Source organism: Sus scrofa, chromosome 6, assembly GCF_054392235.1.
Source record: "Sus scrofa isolate SSC_HxYL_T2T_F1_AM1 chromosome 6, Sscrofa_HxYL_maternal_Yorkshire_Landrace_v2.0, whole genome shotgun sequence".
Taxonomy (NCBI): Eukaryota; Metazoa; Chordata; class Mammalia; order Artiodactyla; family Suidae; genus Sus; species Sus scrofa.
The window spans coordinates 60,340,632-60,360,795 of NC_139388.1; the positions used below are offsets into that span (position 1 = coordinate 60,340,632).

The 20,164-nt window shown below is 42.8% G+C and overlaps 2 pseudogenes across 1 annotated transcript; both read left to right on the forward strand.

Moving 5' to 3' along the window:
- Positions 1-6,362: 6,362 nt before the first annotated feature.
- LOC110261375 (zinc finger protein 615-like) lies at positions 6,363-14,183 on the forward strand (annotated as a pseudogene). The gene is made up of 4 exons (XR_014808618.1): positions 6,363-6,404; positions 6,455-6,525; positions 12,554-12,648; positions 13,340-14,183. The product of XR_014808618.1 is annotated as a zinc finger protein 615-like (transcript).
- A 199-nt stretch (positions 14,184-14,382) lies between these two features.
- LOC146402431 (uncharacterized) lies at positions 14,383-15,452 on the forward strand (annotated as a pseudogene).
- The last annotated feature ends 4,712 nt before the right edge of the window (positions 15,453-20,164 follow it).

Here is a 20,164-nt window from a genome sequence, read left to right on the forward strand (position 1 = left end):
GTCATTGTAGCTGAATCTAAATAGGAAAAAGACACTGGGGGCTGTCTCCCTGATCCCTGGCGGGTTCCCTTCACCGTCCCCTCAACTCTCAGACCAGGCGTCCAGAGCATCCCACCCGCGGCAGTGTTCTGTCACGTTGACCTTGCTGGACCACAAGATGGGACCCCTGCTTGTTAGAGACCACGGAACTGCCGAACTCTGCAGAAGGCAAACTTGGCGCACATGCAAAAGCACAGCAAGCTAAGGACTGCTGACGCAGAGTTCTCAGGTACAGGGTCTCCTTCAAACGCAAGATAAGGGAGTCATACATGAACCAGGAGCAGCTGCACGATGCCCTGGAGGGATGCACCTGTCACTAGCTGCTAGTTGTTTCCTCTGTTATTCACTCAGAGATGGCTTTGTCATTGCCTGCACCTGATTTTGCTCGTGAACCTATGTCACCTTCCCTAATAAATGTCATAAGGGCTAAAGCCTAGGCGCCTTTGTTCTGCAGAACAGAGTGCCTCCTAGTCCCCCACTTTCTAAAGGTAAAAGAGTTATTTTTTTTATTCCACGCCGTCCCTCTTTCAGGATCTCCCATTGCTCTGCAGTGCTGGGTGCAGCACCTGCTGACCTGGGGCTGGTGGGTGATGGGGGCCAGGTGCCCACGAGACTGAATTTTTTTTTTTTTGTCTTTTTTTGTCTTTTGTCTTTTGTTGTTTTTGCTATTTCTTGGGCCGCTCCCACGGCATATGGAGGTTCCCAGGCTAGGGGTTGAATCGGAGCTGTAGCCACCGGCCTACGCCAGAGCCACAGCAACGCGGGATCCGAGCCGCGTCTGCAACCTACACCACAGCTCACGGCAACGCCGGATCGTTAACCCACTGAGCAAGGGCAGGGACCGAACCCGCAACCTCATGGTTCCTAGTCGGATTCGTTAACCACTGCGCCACGACGGGAACTCCGTGTGGTTTTTTTTGTCTTTTTTTGTCTTTTGTCTTTTGTTGTTGTTGCTATTTCTTGGGCCGCTCCCGCGGCATATGGATGAATTTTTTTTTTCTTTTTAGCGCTGCACCCACAGCATATGGAAGTTCTCAGGGGTTGGATCAGAGCTGCAGTTGCCAGCCTACGCCACAGCCACAGAAACACTGGATGCAAGCTGCATCCGTGACCTACACCATAGCTCGTGGCAATGCCGGATTTTTAACCCATTGAGCAAGGCCAGGGATCGAACCCACATCCTCATGGATACTAGTCAGGTTCTTAAAGTGTGAGCCACAACAGGAACTCTAAGACTGAACAATTTTAAAAGGAAATTGAATTTCAACATATCTTTGCACTTGGCTTAACTAAGTTGGTTAAAGATGACCAATTATTTTACAAAACCACCTTCAGAGTTAGTTTTATAAAATGTATAAATGGACTTCCTCTGTGGCTCACAACAATATAAAATGTATAATATGAAATCATTTACTTCCCCAGTATCCTTTACCCAACTCCTCCCAGTAAAAACATTTGATGTAATCATATTTTATTGTTGAGTCCAGGAAATGACATTGGCAGTATACTGTTAACTCCTAAACTTTGGGGTTTGGATTTCACTAGATGTTACATAATTTTCTTTACATGTTTTTTTGTTTGGCTGCACCGGGGCCAGGGATCAAACATGCGCTACAGCAATGACAACTCGGCATCCTTAAGCGCTAGGCCACCAGGGAACTCTCATAATTTTTTCAAAGTTTGTAATTCTAAGATGATTTATTTTGTTTCTTTTTGGCTGCTTCTGCAACATAAAGGAATTCCTGGGCTAGAGATCAAACCTGGGCCACAGCAGTGACAATTCCAGACCCTTAAGCGCTAGGCCACCAGGGTGCTCCATGTATCTACTACCTGCAGGACATAAAAATGTTCAAGACTCCCTCATGCTACCTTTTCATGCTCACACCCTCTATCAAAACCTACCTCTGTTAGCAACCACTTTTCTGCTTTCCATCAGTATAATTTTATCATTTATGAATGTTAACAAAGTAATTTTTATAACTTGATTTTATACATTTTATATAAATAGGTTGTATTTATTGATACATATTTATAATTTCTTATTAATGGGGGAACATGTAAGCTTTTTGTGTTTTTGTCACTCAGCAAATTGCTCTTAAGACGTATTTGCACTGAACTCGTTTATGAGCAGTATACATACTGAGTGTACTGTTTGTTGATCCATTCACTTGTCAAAGAAATCTGTATTGTTTCCTGGTTTCAACTGTTATGAATAAAGATGCTGTAAATTGGCATCCAGAGTTTTATGCGGACATAAATTTTCACTCCTCTATAATAAATATTCAGCTGTGTGATTATATGGGACATACGGTAAGTTGTGTTTAGCTTTATAAGAAACTACCTTTCGGGAGTTCCCATGGTGGCGCCATGGAAACGAGTCCAACTAGTATCCATAAGGATGCCGGTTTGATCCCTGGCCTCACTCAGTGGGTTGGGGATCCAGCATTGCCATGAGCTGTGGTGTAGATCACACATGTGGCTTGGATCATGCGTTGCTGTGACTGTGGCTTAGGCCAGCAGCTGTAGCTCCTGTTTGACCCCTAGCCTGGGAACTTCCATCTGCCACAAGTGCAGCCCTAAAAGCCAAAAAACCCGAAAGCAGAAAAAAAAAACACTCTTCCGGAGTGTCTTTACCATCATTTTCTATTCTCACCAGCACTATGTGAAATCTACTTGCTTCACATCCTCTCTAGCAATTGGTATTTTCAGTACATTTTCTTTTTAGCCATTCTGCTAAGGACATGGGCGTTCTTCATCCTCACCAGCCCTTAGTGGTGTATTTCACAGTAACCACTCTATCAGACGTGTAGGAGTATCTGATCTTGCACTTGTATTTCCCTGATGGCTAATGATGTTCAACACTGTTACTGTTATTGTTGTTACCATTTGGGGACTTATTTATAAATGGAAGTTTGTATTTTTTCACCAGCATCACCCATTTCTACCCTCCACCCCCTTTCAGCCTCTGCCAGCCACAGTCTTTTTTTTTTTGTTGTTTTTTGTTTTTACAAATTCAGGGGTTTTTTTGGATTCTACAAATAAGAGAGATTAGACAGTTTTTGTCTTTTTCTGCTTGACATTTCACTTAACAATGCACTCAAGGTTGCAAATGGCAAGACTTCCTTCTTTTTATGTTTGAATTCTATGTCATGGCTACTGTAAATAGTGCTGCTATGAACTTTGGGGATCCATGTATCTTTTCAAATTAGAGTTTTTTTGTTTTTTTTTTTTCCCTGAATATATACCCAGGAATGGAATTGCTGGATCATGTAGGACCTCGATTTTTAATTGAGAAACCTCCATACTGTTTCCCATAGTGGCTGTACCAATTTACAATCTCTTTTTTTCTCCCCCCCCCTTTTTTTTTGCTTCTTAGGGCTGCACCCCTAGCTTGTGAACTTCCAAGCTAGGGGTTGAATTGGGGCTGCATCTGCTGGGCTACACCACAGCCACAGCAACGTGGGATCCGAGCCGCAACCACAGCCTACACTACAGCTCACAGCAATGCCAGCTCCTTAACCCACTGAGTGAGGCCAGGGATGGAACCTGCATCTTCATGTATGCTAGTCAGATTCATTTCTGCTGAGCTACGATAGGAATTCCTATCCCATGATTTAACACATCACCTACTAATGTTCATTCATACTGATACTAGTTACCTTTGACTGCATTATAAACCTACCTCCCTAAAACTTACTAAAGACAACAAACATTAATTCATGGATAGAATTCTCTGTTATGTGGGTTAAGGGTTGGATTGTCTGGTGTGGGCTGTCTTTTTTTTTCTTCTTCTTTTTGGTCTTTTTGCCTTTTCTAGGGCTGCTCCCATGGCATATGGAGGTTCCCAGGCTAGGAGTCGAATCAGAGCTGTAGCCACCAGCCCACGCCAGAGCCACAGCAACGCAGAATCCGAATCGCATCTGCAACCACAGCTCGCAGCAACGCCAGATCTTTAACCCACTGAGCAAGGCCAGGGATCGAACCTGCAACCCCATGATTCCTAGTCAGATTCGTTAACCACTGCGTCATGATGAGAACTGGTGTGGGCTCTCTTGACTGAGGCTACATGACCTAGATTTTTTTTTTTTTTTTTCACATATCTGAACCTCTCCTGGAATGGATGGGGCTGTTTTTCACATAGTCTCTCATTCAGAGGCTAGCCTGGGCTCTATTACAGTGTGTTAGGGGGAGATAAATAAAACATCCCTCAATGAGCAAGTCCGTTTCTGTCCTCTGTGTCAGGCCTGCTATTATCCCACTGGACACATTGTCAGAGTCATGGGGTGGGGTTGGGGTGGAATGATACTATCCAAAAGTATGAATACAGAAATGCAAGAATAAATTTATGTAACAATCACAAGATTATTTCTTATTTCCTTAAAGGTGTCAAGATTGATGCCATAAATATCTTTGTCCATGGTGGTTCTCACAAAGATAATGTTCAGGGAATTTCAATTCTTAATGTCTCAAAGCGAATGAAAAGTTTAAACTTCAAACTGTACCCACACAACATTTTATTTATTTACTCTGCTGCCCTCAAAACATACTAAATGGAATGCTGAACCGTTACTGGTGTGTATTTTTTGAACTTCAGCTATGACAAGCTTGATAATATCTCAGCTCATTCAAAGCTGGATGTGGTGTGGAGTTCCTGTTGTGGTTCAGCGGTTAATGAATCTGACTGGCACCTATAAGGATGTGGGTTCGATCCCTGTCTTGCTTAGTGGGTTAAGGATCTGGTGTTTACCTGAGCTGTGGTGTAGACTGCAGATGCAGCTTGGATCCCGAGTTGTTGTGGCTGTCATGTAGACTGGCAGCTACATCTCTGGCTCGACCCCTAGCCTGGGAACCTCCATATGCCACGGTGCAGCCCTAAAAAAAGAAAAAAAAAACAAAACAAAACTGTATGTGGTGGACAACACTGTTATCCACCATGAAAATGAGAAAATTAGGGGCTAAGCCTAACCGAATGATTATTTACCGTAGCCTTAGACTCTGAATATTATTCATCATTCAATGTTTATGGAATTTTTGTTGTTGTTCTTTTTCCACTGATGGCCCCCAGGGATCCAGCCTGAGCCAAAGCAGCAACAATGCGGGATCCTTAACCCACTGTGCTGGGTGGGGGATGAACGAGTGCTTCCAGAGACAAGTCGGATCATTAACCCACTGCACCACAGCAGGAACTCCTTTATGAATCTTAAGGGTTAAAAAATTGAGTATTGGCGATTTTTAAAACTAAGTGGCCAGTATATTACTTAACTATTAAAATTATAAGTTGGATATCTTTTCCTTATTCCTTTTATGATCTTGTTATAAATTCTAGTGAGGAAGCATATATTTATTTATTGATGGTGGGAATGTAAAATAGTACACAGACTCTGGAAAGCAGTTTAGCAATTTCTCTATATACACCTATTTCTATCACTCACCCGCATACCCACACACAGTTTAACTTCTCTCTATAAGTACACTTATGTATCTATATCACACATGTATTTCCTTTCCTTTCCTTTCCCTCCATTCTTCCAGTAGGATTAGTTGGGTCCACAATTAGTTTTACTTTACTATGACTTCGTAACGCTATTCGCAATTGAACGAAGGTAGTATATAACCTGGTTACTTTCTTTTCTTACACGACCTTTTATTCTCCTTGAAGGTGTCCTATTTCCCTAATTTTTGGCCAGTGGTCTTCAGAGCCCTGTTTTTAGACTTTGACTATAAAGAGAAAGCTCCGCCTCTGTCATAGGCTCCGCCCTTTGTGTTGGGCACTGGCCTTTGACCTTACTGGCCTTCCTCCCCATACATTCAACCTTGGCGCGTTCCAGCCGCTTTTATTTCTTAGTCTGGGGCCGCCATCCCTCTATTGTCAGAGCTTCTCCAGGCCCTGCTGTCGGTGTGAAAGCCGCAGCAACCCAATTTCAGGTAGAAACTCAGGTTAGGTAACCCTCACCAGCTGGTTCACCTTTTCCGAGTGAGCGCTGTGCGGTACGGATTCCACCACTTCTGGTAAGATGGTTGCGTCCACTGGGCTCTTTTCTAACTTTTCTATAAACTAGGTCATTGTCGCTGTCATTTTCATTTCCTCGTCAGCTCGCTGAGAGGGATTTACCTCCACGCCGTTCTTGTTTTGTATTAGCTAGGACTTAGGCACGTATGTCCGTTTTTATTCAGGATCGTGGTGCGGAGAAAAGGACAGTAGGGAGACATTCCATCTTCCCAGCAGTCCCTGCGCACTAACGCTAAACGGGCCTCTCCGCGCTCTGGACGCCGGATGCTCAAAGATGGCCGCGAGAGGATGGATCCTGCGAGAGGGCGCGGCCATGTTACATCTGAAGAAAAGCCAGAAATCTAGTTGTCGTTTTGCCACCGAAACGTCTTGGACCCTTGTTGGCCACTGTACCGCGGTGACTAGGGAAGCGGACGAAGTTCAGAGAAGTTAAGTTCAGCAGCGGATCCGCAGCTGGGGTCCCCGGAGGAAGCTAGGTTAGTGGCTGGGTGTCTTCGTGAACTGTGGGGAGGGAGGTCCTGTCGGCATCTGGGTTGGGTGATGCCTGTGGAATTCCAGCGGGGAAGATAGCGGAGGAAGGGATGGTCTTTTCCAGGGGAGTCCTGCAGTGTAGGTAGTAGGAGTGTGTGATGGGGATACCTCTGGCCTCAGTCAGGAGATTCCGTTGTGGTTAGCGGTTAAAGATCCCTAGAGTTCCAGGATTTAGTCCCGAGGGCACGTGTTGAGGTCTTTACCGTTTACTCTCTGCAGGGCTCAGTGACTGCGAACTGGAGCATAGTGTTTGTCATTGAATATTTCTTATGGTTCAAGTTTTGTTTGGGGCTAAATGATGGACGGACTGTTTTGTGGTTAACGTTTGGTGGTCTCTGCAGTTAACCCAGGTGGTGGTAGTAAGCGTCCGGGGTACCAACGCTTGGGTTGGTTGATACTTTAGAGGCTCTAGTACCTTGGTCGCGTTTTGAACTCCGACTTCGGCTGCTGGAACAGATGTGAGGTCCTCTTTGCTTTTAGGTCCAAATCCCTTGCTTCACCACTAGTTTTGGGTTTTGTTTGTTTTGTTTTTGTCTTTTTCTAAGGCTGCACCGGCGGCACATGGAGGTTCCCAGGCTAGGGGGTCCAATCGGAGCTATAGCCACCAGCCTACACCACAACCACAGCAGCGCAGGATCCGAGCCGCGGCTGCGACCTACACCACAGCCCACGGCAACGCTGGATCCTTAATCCACTGAGTGAGGCCAGGGATGGAACCCAAAACCTCACGGTTCCCAGATTCGTTTCCACTGCGCCACGATGGGAACTCCGAAGGCCGTGATTTTTGAACAAAAATTTAGAGCTGATCCGGAAGACTGGAAGCCACAGCATCCCAGTTTGCAGCCATTTCCTAAAGTCAGAAGAAAATGATTCAGGCCCAGGTGATTTTTTTTTTTTCCCTTTATTCCTTGGTGGCTTTGCCTGTAAAAATTGGTGCAGTTAAATAGGAAACTTTAAATTGATCCTGGCAGGATCTGGAGAAATACATTACTCAATAAAGTTTTTTAAAAATGAATATAGGAGTTCCCATCGTGGCTCAGTGGTTAACGAATCCGACTAGGAACCATGAGGTTGTGGGTTCTATCCTGGCCTTGCTCAGTGGGTTAAGGATCCGGCATTGCCGTGACCTGTGGTGTAGGTTGCAGATGCGGCTCGGATCCCATGTTGCTGTGGTTCTGGCGTAGGCCAGTGACTACAGCTCCAATTCAACCCCTAGCCTGGGAACTTCCATATGCCGCAGGAGCAGCCCTAGAAAAGACAAAAAGACAAAAAAAAAAAAAAAAAAAAAAAGGAATATATCATAGGATTCATACTACATGACTCATGTGTTGGAATTTAACAGGTGACTGTCTAAGACCTTGTAGGTTGCCTTAGCTGTCAAGGTACCTCTAATATCTCTGATAGCCATGACAGGAGAATCATGGTAGGTTACATGATAGGCATCACTGTGATCTCTTTCAACTCCCAACACTTCTGACACCAAATGTGTGGGTTTTTCCAGGCCAGCAGTCAGTTCTGCGGCTCTCCAGATATCAGCTCAGTGTTTGTAGTTTAATTCAGTTCTGACACTACCCAGAGTTACTGTTAGGCTTGATGGGTTTAAGGGTTCAGTCCCACAGGACGGCCCTCACTTTGAATACCACGTAGCAGGTGCCCAGGATACCTATACTTATGACTTGCTTGAAAATTGGGGGTTCCTAAAATCCCTTCTTCAATAATTTATTTTATTTTATTGTTTCACATTTACAATACAGCTTTATTATGATTATTATTATTCCTTTGTTTCTTTTTTTATTAATGATTTTTATTTTTTTCATTCTAGTTGGTTTACAGTGTTCTGTCAATTTTCTGCTGTCCAGCAAAAGTAACCCAGTCTCTCTCTCTCTCTCTCTCTCTCTCACACACACACACACACACACACACACACACACACACTTTCTCTTACATTATCCTCCATCATGTTACATCCCAAGTGACTAGATAATAGTTCCCTGTGCTATACGGCAGGATCTCATTGCTTATCCACTCCAAATGCTATAGTTTGCATTAACCCCAAGCTCCTAGTCCGTCCCACTGCCTCCCCTTGGCAACCACAAGTTTCCTTGATAATTTAGTTTACTACAGCAGCTCATATAACTCAAGAAAACGCTTTGCTTACCTACACCAGTTTGTTATAAAGGATACAACTTGCAAAGTGCCAAGTGAAACAGATACTTAGGGCAAGGAATGAGGGAAGGGGCAAGGACCTTCCATTCCCTCTCCAGGAGTGTCACCTGTCTAGCACCTTGATGTGTTCCCTGACCTGGAAGCTCTGCCAGCCCTGTGGTTTAGGGTTGCTTATGGAGGTCTCATTAGGTAGGTGTGGTTGATTAAATCAATGGCCATTGTTGATTAACTCTGTTTGTTACTGACTGCAAGTCCATGTGCCCAATGCACAGTGAGGCAATACGGTACCAAAGCGTTGGAGTTTGAGCAGAGAAAGGCTTATCACAGGGCCATGCGAGGAGATGGGTGGCTCATGCCTTTAAAAGCCCAGAACTTGGAGTTCCCATCGTGGCGCAGTGGTTAACGAATCTGACTAGGAACCATGAGGTTGGGGGTTCTGTCCCTGCGCTTGCTCAGTGGGTTAAGAATCTGGCGTTGCCGTGAGCTGTGGTGTAGGTTGCAGACGCGGCTCAGATCCCATGTTGCTGTGGCTCTGGCGTAGGCTGGTGGCTACAGCTCCGATTAGACCCCTAGCCTGGGAACCTCCATATGCCACGGGAGCGGCCCAAGAAATGCCAAAAAGACAAAAAAAAAAAAAAAAAAAAAGCCCAGAACTTCTCCAAGGGTTTAAGCAAAGTACTTTTAAAGGCAAGGTGAGTGAGGGGCATGGTTAGATGTTACAAACTTCTTGGTGTCAGATCCTTTGTTCTTGCAGCTGTCCACCTTGGTCAGGTCATGGTCAGGTTACAATGTTCCTGTTACCCTCCAATAAGACAAATGTTTCTCTGTTCAGGTCAGGGTCAGGCTATACTACTTATTTCAACGTGTAGGCAACATTCTTTTACAAAAGGTACAGCACCAGCATGACTGAGCACAGGCAACAGAAGACAAAGGTTAAAGTAAGGTTAAAGTAAAAGGAACAGATGTAATCTGGAGGCAGATTTGTTCTTCCCCATTACAAGTTTCCAGTCTCTCTCCCCTCCCTGGAAGTCTAGAGTGGAGCTGAAAGTTCTAATCACAAGGTTAGTAGTCCTGGCAACCCACCCCCATTCTGAAACTATCTAGGGGTTCACCAAGCCTCACCTTACTAGCATAAACTCAGGTATGGTTGAAAGGGACTTGTTTTAAATAACACAGGACACCCGCTTACCTCTGTCACTTAGGAAATACCAAGGGTTTAGGAGTGCTTCTGTTAGGAACTGGGGCTGATGACCAAATACGTGTTTCGTGTGTCACTTGTCATTGGCATCAACTGTGAGGAGAAAGCAGACCTGTTCCTTGAGGGATGTTAATGTTTCATGGCACACGGGTCTGAAATTCACATAGGTCTTTGGTGGTTCTCAAACCATAGAGGTGAGGTGGTAGGTGATGTCCTCAACTACAGTCTTCAGCTGTCCTTACTTCTCAAATGTAAAAACATGTTTTCTATAGCTGTTTCTTCATTTTATCTAATATGATATTAACCCTGCCTAATGATATACATGGTACATATGCATTTCTCTGTGTCCATATATGAATTCTTTAAAGAATAACTTCCTTACAGATTTGATCATCTAATAATTTTTTTTACTTTATTTATTTATTTTTTGCTTTTTAGGGCCACATTGCGGCATATAGAAGTTCCCAGGCTAGGGGTAAAATCAGAGCTACTGCTGCCGGCCTACACCACAGCTACAGCAATGCCAGATCTGAGCCACATCTGTGACCTCTACCACAGCTCGCAACAACACTGGATCCTTAACCCACTGAGCAGGGCCAGGGATTGAATCTGCATCCTCATGGATGCTAGTCGAGTTCATTACCACTGAGCCATGACGGGAACTCCTTTTCTTTTTTTTAATTGATGTATAGTTGATTTGCAGTGTCATGTTTTTGGCAAATTGATTCTGTTATACATAGGTATGTGTTTATTACAGGATATTGAATATAGTTCCCAATCATCTAATAATCTTTTGTGATTTATATATATTTGCACAGTTTCTTTTATTTTGTTTAGTATATTAACCACTGAAATCACCATGTATTTTCTGTTAGTCTAGCATCTTGAGTCTCTTTATTACTGGTTTTGCTATTAGCTGAGTTGCTAATGGTGAATTTAGGAATCTGTATTATTCATCTATGTATAGGTAACATGTAGTTCAGTATTAGTAAACAGATGCTTGTTAGATAATAGAAAATATATATTGGTCTCTGCCCCCTGTTCCTGGCACAGAGCTCCTAAAACCCTTGTGATTCCCTAAGTGATAAGAACACTTGGAGTATCCCTTGTTCTAATATTGCCGTTTGACCTCTTTTCCTGACACAGGGCTCCTGAAACTCTTGTAATTTCCTGGGCATCAGATGTGACTTTTTTTAATGAGGTGATTCTGAGTCTGGCTCCTGGATGAGGGCTTGTCACCAGAAAGACCAAGCCATGATGAGAAGTTTGGAATTTTTAGCCCCACCTCTTATTCTCTTGAGAAGGGTGAAGGGTTGAAAATGGAGTTGATTGACCTTGCTTACATGATCAAGCCTTCATAACATCCCCAAAGTACAGGGCTCAGAGAATGTCTGTGTTGTTGAACACGTGGAGGTGCCTGGAGAGGTCATGGAAGCTCTGTGCCCTTTCCCACATACATACCTTCTATCTGGATGTTCATCTGTATCCCTTATAATAGCCTTTAGTAAAATGGTAAGCATAAATATTCCCCAGAGTTCTGTGAACTGCTTGAGCAAGTGAATCAAACCCAAGGAGGGGGTTATTGAAACCTCTGATCTATAGCCAGTTGGTCAGGAGCATAGGTGACAACTTGGGCTTGAAATTGGCCTCTGAACTTGGAGAGGGGCACTCTTAAAGGACTGAGCCCTTAACCTGTGTGACTGGACCCCATCTTTGGCTGGGTAGTGTCAAAATGGAGTTAAAGTATAGGACACAGCTGGTGTGGCAGAGAATTGCTTGTTGTGGGGAAAAATCTCCACCCATTTGGTGACCAGAAAGGTTAGAAGTGAAGTGTTCTGTGTCGGTAATAAAGGAGACTCACAAGGAAGAAGCACACAGTGGGGAAGAACTGGGTTTTTTGCAACATGGAGTAGACCGAACTGAGTTTTTCCCTTACTAATGCTCACATATGTATATTGCAGATGTTCTTACATTAGCTAGAGGATTTAGTGGTACATGTTATAGAAATTTCTAGAGTTTTCAACTTTGGTTGAGTGAATGGGAGGCTGAACCTTAACATAATATTTTATCAGGATTCTTATTCTATCACAGCATGTGCAGGGGAAAAAAAGCCTCTTAATTTCCTGTATGGTAAAAGTGAGAATAATCTCCTCTACTTTTTTTCCACATTACCAAAAGAATATCACATTGCTAAGTGAGACCATGTTACAAAAGGAATCTCTGACATATGACGATGTGGCTGTGAGGTTCACATCGGAAGAGTGGCAATTCCTGGACCATGATCAGAAGGACCTGATGCTGGAGAACTACAGTAACCTGGTGTCTGTGGATGAGGATGGCTCCCCTGTATCCCTTAGGGGGTTGAGAGTCAGTGACCCTTCCATTTTCAGCTGCTTAACTCTTAAGAGTAACTGCATTCCTCCGAAATGATTGAGTCTCAGATCCTTCTCTTGCCCCAGATAGGATATAATACCCATCTCCTGTTAGAAAAACCTTAGGGTTACAGATGTGAAGTTAGTTTATTTCCTCAAGTGTAACATTATCCTTTCCTGACATATCCCAACCCAGTTGCATATGTCTGATTCATCTTTTCATTTTCCATGAACAAGGTATCAAGCCAGAAAACCAGATGTACTCTTCAGGTTGGAACAAGGAGAAGAACTGTGGCCAATAGAAGATGAAAATCATGGTCGGATCTGTCCAGGTGAGTGGGTGAGACCCAACAAAGTGGCCAGCTAGGAAAGTTGCACTCTGTTGGGAGAGAAGGTGTCAGAGATTTGATGTTGAGGAAATGTAAACAGGTGGGACTATAAGTTCCAGCCTTCTAATCACCTAGTTTTTCTGGTGATCAGTCCCATCCTGAGGTTATGTGACTTAGCCTATGCTAAGTCACCTCATTAGCATAAGTTCAATACTGAAAGATACTCTCTATCACGTAGGAAATTACAAGGGTTTTAGGAGTTCTGTGGCAAGAACTGTGGAGGAAGACCAAACATATGTCTTAATTATACCACACATAGAATTGTCATTAAATAATTAACTTTACATTGAAGGCATTTTTTTTTCACTTTTTTTGGTCTTTTTAGGATCACACCCCTGGCATATGGAGGTTTCAGGATAGGGGTCAAATTGGAGTGTAGCCACTGGCCTACACCACAGCCACAGCAATGCCAGATCTGAGCCATGTCTGTGCCCTACACCACAGCTCATGGCACGCCAGATCATTAACCCACTGAGCAAGACCAGGGATCAAACCTGCATCCTTATAGCTGCTAGTCAGTTTCTTTTCCACTGAGGCATGACAGGAACTCCTGACGTCATTTTTTGAAAGATTGTTATTCCAAATTAAGATTACTAGAGATTATAGAATGATCCATTATTCTCTTCTTTCCTAGAAATCTGGAAAGTTGATGACACTCTACAGTATCACCTGCAAAACCAAAGCATTCAAAAGAGTGTGAAACAATACCATGACTATAATACGTTTGCAAATATTGTTAAGCAGAGTGAAAATCATTTCCTGTTAAAGGAGAATTGTGATGTGTTTGACTTACATGAAAAACCACTCAAATCAAATGTAAGTTTTGAAAACCAGAAGAGAAGCTGTAACTTAAAGAACTTTGCTGTGTTTAATGAAAATGAAAAGTCCTTACTCCATGCTAACCATGTACAGTCTTTTACTGAAATTACCTTTCCTGTAAGTGCAAAACCTATCAACACTAAACTGCAGTCCATGAAGCAACAGAGAATTCACAACATTGAGAAAGCCCAAGTATGTGTTGAGTATGGAAAAGCCTTCCTCAAGATGTCTCGGCTCTTTTATCATCAGAGAGTTCATACTAGAGAGAAACCTCATGGATGCAGTATGTGTGGGAAAGCCTTCTCCAGAAAATCCAGGCTAACTGAACATCAGAGAATTCATACCGGACTGAAAGATTATGAGTGCACTGAGTGTGATAGAACCTTGAAAAAAATCTCAGTTCAACATACATCAGAAAACTCATATGGGAGAGAAACCTTACACATGTAGTGAATGTGGGAAAACATTCATCAAAAAGTGTCTGCTGTTGGAGTTCCCATCGTGGTGCAGTGGTTAACGAATCTGACTAGGAAGCATGAGGTTGCGGGTTTGATCCCTGCCCTTGCTCAGTGGGTAAACAATCCATCGTTGCCATGAGCTGTGGTGTAGGTCGCAGATGCAGCTTGGATCCTGTGTTGCTGTGGCTCTGGCGTAGGCTGGCAGCTACAGCTCCGATTGGACCCCTAGCCTGGGAATCTCCATATGCCACGGAAGCGGCCCAAGAAATGTCAAAAAGACAAAAAAAAAAAAAAAAAAGTGTCTGCTCATTTACCATCAGGGAACTCATACGGGGTAGAAACCCCATGGATGCAGTCTATGTGGGAAAGCCTTCTCTACAAAGTTCAGTCTCACTACACATCAGAAAACTCATACAGGAGAGAAACCTTTCATATGCAGTGAATGTGGAAAAGGCTTCATTGAGAAAAGGTGTCTTATTGCACACCATCAAACTCATTCAGGAGAGAAACCCTTTGTAGTGTTAGTGGAAAAGGCTTCACCATGAAGGGTGATCTCATTATACATCAGCGAACTCATACTGCAGAGAAACCATATATATGCAGTGACTGTGGGAAAGGCTTCACTGTGAAGAGCTGCCTGATTGTACATCAATGAATTCATATAGGAGAGAAACCCTATGTATGTAGTGAATGTAGAAAAGGCTTTCCAGCCAAGATCTGGCTGATTGGACATCAGCAAATTCACACGGGAGAGAAACCCTATATATGCAGTGAATATGGAAAAGGCTTCATGGAGAAGAGTCATCTCAGTGTACACTGATGCACTCACACAGGAGAGAAACCCTCTATATGCAGTACATGTGGCAAAGGCTTCAGTGGGAAAAGCATGCTTGTTGCACACCTGAGAACTTATACTGGAGAGAAACCCTATGTATTAATGAGTGTGGCAAGGGCTTCACCTTGAAGAGTACTCTAGTTATGTATCAGCAAACTCATATTGGAGAGAAACCATACAAATGCACTGAGTGTGGTAAAGCCTTCAGGAAGAAGACATGCCTCATACAACATCAGAGATTTCACTCAGGAAAGACTTCCTTTACATGTACTGAATGTGGAAAATTCTCTTTGTGTAAAAATAATCTTATTACCCATCAGAGAATTCACATGGGAGAGAAGCCATATGAATGCAGCAAATGTAGGAAAGCCTTCACCATAAAGTCAGGGCTCAGTGTTCATCAAAGAAGATACACAGGAGAGAGGCCTTATGGGTATTGTGAATGTGGGAAAGCTTTTGCCCACTTGTCAATCCTTGCTAAACATAAAAGAATTCATAGGTAATCACTTTGAGGAGGCCTGTTGCCATATCCTCAAGATAACTATATGCAATTAAGAAGTAACAATGCAGGAGTTCCCGTCGTGGCGCAGTGGTTAACGAATCCGACTAGGAACCATGAGGTTGCGGGTTTGGTCCCTGCCCTTGCTCAGTGGGTTAATGATCCGGCGTTGCCGTGAGCTGTGGTGTAGGTTGCAGACGCGGCTCAGATCCCGCGTTGCTGTGGCTCTGGCGTAGGCCGGTGGCTACAGCTCCGATTGGACCCCTAGCCTGGGAACCTCCATATGCCGCAGGAGTGGCCCAAGAAGTAGCAACAACAACAACAACAACAAGACAAAAGACAGATAAATAAATAAATAAATAAACAATGCAAAGAATGTAGTATTTATTGTTTTTAGTGACCAATTACCTCATAGATTATTCAGATGAAAAAGTTTGCAAAATGACTTACAATTAGGCTTGCAAATGTTTTATGATATTTTTATGTCTAAAAGTGTATACTGAGATTAAGCCTGTGAACGTGAAAGACTAGGAAAGTCTTCAGTTGGTATAGACCCTATTTTATGTGATCACCATAGATCATGAGTGAATGAATATTTCTAATAGAAATAAAATTCTAGGAAAACCTTTGCTTAAGGAAAGATCTCAGCAGATGTTAACAGTACAGAAATCCTTTCCTGTGGCAATGAATATGACAGGGTTTGCAGTAATAAATAGCGCCTTATCATTTGCTAGAGAATTCCATACAGAAACACATTCAATATGGTGGCCTTTAACAAAATATCAGACAACTTAATGAAGGAAAGACACCTTGGGGAAATGATGAATGAGAGTATTCTGTCACAAATCTAAAATTAAGAGATAATATCCCTCACAAGGAACTGGGGAAAGGATACCTCCAGCCTTATTTCTAGTTGCATTGTCATTGATCTTACAGATTTTAAATAGTGGTAGTTGCCTTCATCATGGATTAAACGTGAATATATACAATGCAGGAGCAGTTCAATGCCTGTTTCCTTGTTAAGTTTTCCATTTCTTTGGTTCCAAGTTGAAGTGTATTCGAACTACTTCACAATGAAACAGTCTATTCATTTCAGAAGTGAAATAACAAACACATATTTGGATGTGTTTAACCATGTTTATTATTTATAAAATTAATATAAATGTTTTGTAGCCTTTTTTTCCTTCTTCTTTTATTATTATTATTATTATTATTATTATTTTGGCTGCACCTATGGCATGTGGGAGTTCCTAGGCCAGGGATCAAACCCATACCACAGCAGTGACAACGCCAGATCCCTAATCCTCTGAGCCACCAGGGAATTCCTATAACTTTTCCTTTTGAAGTGAGCTTAGCATCACAAAAACTGAAATATTTCAGACATTTCCTAAATGCCTTTCAGACCACCAAGCACTCCCAAAGGTAAAACCTTTTGTAACCACAGTTCATTAACAGGAAGGTGGTTGTTACAGTGCTCTTAACTAGATGGTTTATTTGGATGGCACAAGTTTCAACATGTACCTACTTTTGTTAAGTTTTTACATATGGCCTTAAGAAACTTCATCATATATGTAGTTTCCTTTAATCAACATTACCATAAAAATTCAGAATGCTTTGTCAACACAGACTCCATGCTACCTCCTCATAGTCACAGTCTTTCCCCAACACTAACCCTTGACATCACAGATCTTTTTTGCATCTATAATTTTGTCATTTATAGAATATTTAGAAAAACAGAATCATTTAGCATGTACCCTTTGGAGGTTGACTTTTGACCTTGTGAAATAATGGGAAGTAGATATATTGGTCTCCGCCCCCAGATCCTGGCACAGAGCTTCTGAAACCCTTGTAAATTCCTACTTGGTAAGAACACTAGGAACATCTCTTGTTCTATAAAGGGGACTCTGGGTGGGCTTCTGGATGTTGGCTGGTCACCAAAAAGACCAAGCCACCATGAGAAGCATGGAAGTTTCATCCCCACGCTCCATCCTCCAGACAGGTAAGAGAGGCTAGAAGTGGAGTTACTTAATGATCATGCCTCTTGTGAGAAAGGCTCCATAAAATCCCAGTAATAAGGGCTTTGGAGAGCTTCCAGATAGGTGAACACTTTCAAGTATGGGGAGAGTAACACTCCCCTACTCCACAGGGACAGAAGCTCCTCCTGAAAATGGAAGCTCAGTGCCTGTGAACATCTTTTGCAAAGAGAGGCATTGGGATGCCCAGAAGACATTTCTATTTCTTCCTACCCAGCAGTCTTAGCAGTTGTTAAGACCACTCCTGTTGGAAATGCCAGCACCTCTATGAGGTCACAGGGCCATGTGACCTCATAGAATCTGTGTGAGGCCAGTACCCTGGCCAGACACTCCTCCCAAGCCCTCAGTGTTCATAGGGACAGCCTTGAAGGCACTGCCAGGAGAGTACATCAGAATTGGAAGTGGTTTGGGACTGAGTTTGGCCTTTGGCAACTGCTGGAGGAGTCTTCAGTTGCTCAAAGGTTTGGTGAACACAATTCTGGGTGAGGATCTCCAGTGAGAGGCCTTGGGCTCACTGAAGAGGGAATGGGTTTCAATGACTGTATTTGGGGTTTTAGGTGAGTTCACTTATTGAGGAATCCAGCCGTTAGCATGGAGCCTTTGGTTAAGGTTTAATCAGAAGAGGTTTACAATTGAAGGTCCTATTGGTCAGGGTTTTGAGTCTATATGTTAGCTGTTCAAGACTCTATAATTGAAACCTGGATGGAAGATGTGAAACCAGGGAGCACTGCTTCACTTAGAGGTTAGCAATATTTGGGGGATTCATAACATGGAGAAGCCTGGTGTTGAAGGAAGAGTGTCAATGCAAGAGTGGTAAATTTTAGATTGAATTTGAGGTCAGTGTTTAGAGAGTGCAAAGTGTGTATTAGAGAACACAGGAGCCTGGAAGTTTTGAGACCTGTAGCCCCAAGTCTGTGGGTGATTAGCTCAGTCTTTGGATGCCGGAAACATTTCCTTTCAGGTTTTCAAATCCAAGTCCTTTCTCTAGGTTCCTATTAAAAGTTTGTCTCCTGTACCCACTTCTCTCATTGTCCCCACAAAAGTCAGAACAGTTCACTATGGTCAAGTGCTGTGTATACAAGTAAAGATAGGATTTTTGTCCACCTTATTGCAAAGTTTACTCTTGGACATTTCCTTAAAGATTTGACACAAGTGAAACAATTTTCTTAAATTCTACTCCTCAGAGCCATTTCATTTAAAAAATATTTTTTTTCAGACTATTCTAAACATTGGGGTCATTTGTATAAACATATATCCAAAATCTGCCTATCTTCTAATACAGAGGGTTTTGTTTTTGTTTTTTTTTTTCATTTTCTTTGGCAAATAAAATTCCTGTTACTCCACCTTATTACCAGTATTCCATATTTCCAATGTTTTGGATTTCAGCAAATCTGAGTGCTGGGTACTTATATCACATTGCTGTTTTAATTTGCAATTCCCTAGTAACAAATGGCATAGGCAAGCTTTTCATATGCTTATTTGCCATCTATTATCTTTGAGCAAGTGTCTGTTCAAGTATTTGCCCATTTTTGAAATGGAGTTTTCTTATGGTTGACTTCTTTCTTTGTTCTCGATACCACTAGTCCTACGGGATTTATGGGATGAATGTTTTGAGATTCTTTTATATTCTTCCCTTTTTCCTTCCTTCCTTCCTCTTTTTTGCCTATTGACTTCTAAGTGTTCCTGCGTCATTTGCTGAAAAGTCTAGCTTTCTTCACTGAATAAGCTTTGTTCCTCTATCAAACACTTGAGTGTACTTATGCAGGTCTTTTTCTGGGATCTCTATGCTGTTCTACTGACCTATGTGTTTATCTTTTAACAAACACTACTAAAGGTTTATAAGTCTTGGAATCTGTTGATGTGAACTCTATATGATGGTTCTTTTTGGTCAGAAGTTGTTTTGCTATTTCCAGTGGAGAAGCCTGGCAATATTACCATTACCTGTATGTACATCAGTGTTGTCACTTTGATATGCTGTACCCCTAGATATGATGTTATTACAAAAGGAATTGAATTTTGAACTGTCTTTCCCAACATGCCTTATCCTTGTTTAACAAGGAAAACAGACCACCTTAAAGGGAAGGTCAATATACAAAACATCTGATTAATATTTCTCAAGATAGGGCGTTCCTGTCGTGGCGCAGTGGTTAACGAATCCGACTAGGAACCATGAGGTTGCGGGTTCGGTCCCTGCCCTTGCTCAGTGGGTTAACGATCCGGCATTGCCGTGAGCTGTGGTGTAGGTTGCAGACGCGGCTCGGATCCCGAGTTGCTGTGGCTCTGGCGTAGGCTGGTGGCTACAGCTCCGATTCGACCCCTAGCCTGGGAACCTCCATATGCCGCGGGAGTGGCCCAAGAAATGGCAAAAAGACAAAAAAAAAAATACTTCTCAAAATAATTGAGGACATGAAAAAGAGAAAGAGAAATGGTAATGGAGAAGGGAAATGCAAGGAAATAAGATGTTTAAATGCAGTATTTTACCCTGGGTTGAATCCTAGGACAGGAAAAGGACAGTAGTGGAGAAATGTGAAATCCATGTAGAATTTGTAATTTAGTTGAATATTATACCAATGGTTTTTAAAACAAATTTTAGGAGTTCCCATCGTGGTGCAGTGGTTAACAAATCCAACTGGGAACCATGAGGTTGCGGGTTCAGTCCCTGGCCTTGCTCAGTGGGTTCAAGGATCTGGCATTATCTTGAGCTGTGGTGTAGGTTGCAGATGCGGCTCGAATCCCGCATTGCTGTGGCTCTGGCGTAGGCCTGCGGCTACAGTTCCGATTAGACCCCTAGCCTGGGAACCTCCATATGCCGTGG